We start from the raw sequence: 2,843 nt of genomic DNA on the forward strand, positions 1-2,843 counted from the left end.
CACACACACACACACACGCCATCCCGAGAGACTCCAGGTATCCTGCAGGGCTGCAGCTGCAAGGTAGGGTCCCAGGCCTTCCCACCAACCCAGGATTAGTAAATGTGCCAGTCTTCAAAGTTTCCTCAAAGGAGGAGGTGGGGGCAGGGGGAAGGGGGAGGACCACGCCCTTCATCTAAGCCTGAGCGAAGGCCAAATTTAGCCTTCCTCCTGCAGGCCTCCCTCTGTACCCCTCAAACCACATGCCACACCCTGCCGGCCCACCAGGGTAACTGGTGCTCCGCGCCCACCTCCACTTGCCTGCACCCCCCTACCACACTCCCAGGTACATGCTCCTCACAATGAACTCCCAGGCCCACAGTCTCCCCCTAACTCTACTCCCTTGTCCTCCCCAGCTACCTGCTGCTACTCCCACCTCCCCACTCACCTTCTGCAGGACACCCACTCTTCCCACCTCCACCCCTTCACCTATGCTCTCACCACCCCCACACACACACACTTCCTTCTCACCCTGTCTCCGGTTCCAGCCCCCCACATCTACTAGCTCCTCTTACCCCTCCAAGGTACTCTGTACCCCACCTGCACTCTCACCTCTCAGCCTCTGCCCTGCCCCCTTCCCCACAAGTGCAGGCCCTAAGCACTTCTTTCACCTCGAGGGTGCTTGGGAGTAAGAAACCAGAAGTCATCACCTGTCTCCCTACCATTTGACTCTTCACAAGTGTTTCTCTGTAGTTGTCTTGAGGTCCTTTGTTTTGTCCCCTAGAGTCACAGACACCACCCCGCCCCCTCAGCCCTACAAAGAGTAGCCAGAGAACAGGAGTCTTCCACACCTGCCCAAAGATCCCCACAAACCCTCCAGGACAGGCATCTGAGGGAAACGGTTGGGATTTCCCTCATTCAGGGAGCAAAGTGCCTGCTCTGAACCCCTGGGTTCATTCGCTCACTCGGGCCTGGGCCCATGGGTGCCCCAAGCTGGCAGTCTTGCCTTATCCCTCCCACCGATACGATGTGCTTACTTACTTGACGCCTCTGAAGGCACCAACAAAGCACCTTCCTTGGGTTGTTAGTTAGCCACTCACAGCACTCACAGCCACCTTTATTCTAAAATTGTCAGCCTTCCTGATCTGTTCTCTGCTGGTTCGGCCCATTCCATTTCTCTGGCTTTCTTCCCTCACACCACTTTGGGGTCACAGCCAGGAATGGCACCTTCCCGCCTATCTTTGCCTTCTCACAGCTGTCTTTGGCTGAGCTTGGGATATGCTTGTAGTCACTGGTTTGAACATACTTTTATGAAGTGTTGCATTTTATGGAGATTTGGGGGAGTTGTTCACTCAGACATATAAAAACATAATGATAAATGGTAAACATTGAAGTTTTACCTATGAACTCTGACTTTGTTTTCTTTCTTGCTTTCCCCTCTTGCATAGAATGCTCAGTCCTGTGTTTCATTGGTCTGAGGGGTGACTTCTGTAGGAAAGGTCTGCCATCTATAAAGCAGGAAGGGGAAAGGACAAAAAAAGAAAAAAGAAAGAAGAAAGAAAAGAGGGAAAAAAAGGAAAGAAAAAAAGCAGAATTTAGATTGGCAAATGCCTCCTGTCTGCCACTGGGCCTGATGGGCAGTTCTCCATCCAAGAGCACAGGGCCTACCTTCCAAACATGCACCCATTCTAACTTATTTTGGGGGGCCTGAAAAGTGAGGGAGATGAGCATATAAAGTACCCAAAGTAGCGACGATGCATGCGCTACAATGTCCATGCATGTACATATGGAACGACGATCCAGTTAGCTTCGCCCAAATATTGAAAGGTTGGTCTGTATAGAAGGAATACAGATCAGCTCAGGTAGGTAGAACACACACGTGCAGACAAAATAGGTTCCATTTATTGAGCACCAATCACGTGCTGAACAATTTTACTTAGTAAAAGTTAACAACTCTATGAGTTGGATATTATTCCCACTTAACAGATAAAAAGAACTGAGGCTCAGATAGACTAAGTAACACATCCAAGGTCACCGAGTCAGTAACTGGCTGAGCAGTAAATGGAAAAACAGTATGACCTCCGGATCCCCAGTCCTTCAGCTGATTGCCTAGCTGGGGGTGGGCCCAGAAATCTTTATTTCTTAAAAGCTCCTTGGTGATTCTTGAGGATTAGCCAGGTCTTGGGAACGCTGCTCCACATCAATCCATCCCTCTCTCCCTGTCACGGGTCTGCCTCTGAGCAGTCTCCTCCACGTTGGATAAAACATTTAAAACATATTTAAATAGCAATTTCGAAAAACTATGCAACATATGGATTTTTCTTTTGATCTCAAAATGATGACAAACAGACACTTAAATACTTCATAAAAGAAATATTACCAGAAAAATTATAGAAATCTGGCTTTCAACTTTGTCTTGCTCTAATTTAAACAAAATGCAACTTTCAGAGTCCCTCTCTCTCCAAATAAACCCCAAATTCGGAGCTTCCTTCTCTTTTCCCTCTGTGCTCAGCCTACACCTACTTATTTGTAACTCGCTGGTCATCCTGAATAAAAACCTTGAAAGATGGACAGTCAGAATAACTTAAGTCCTATCCCTCAAACCCCTGAAAATAGAGCATCTCCTCCGAATTCACGCCCTTGAACTGAAAGACCAAAGAAAGGGCATAACGGCCAAATATCCTTAGGCTAATTGACAAAAGAAAGGGGGTGGGCAGAGGGGAAATGTTCATCCCTTAAAACGTCATCTCCGAAGAGCCCCCTCTCTGAGGCTGAGAGCGTCAACCCGCTGCGGGCGCCGCGGCCTCCGCAGCAACAGGCGGGCGACCGAGGGGAGGCCGCGGGGCAGCGCGGGCCCGGCGGCC

Source organism: Pteropus alecto, unplaced genomic scaffold, assembly GCF_000325575.1.
Source record: "Pteropus alecto unplaced genomic scaffold, ASM32557v1 scaffold101, whole genome shotgun sequence".
NCBI classification, from domain to species: Eukaryota; Metazoa; Chordata; class Mammalia; order Chiroptera; family Pteropodidae; genus Pteropus; species Pteropus alecto.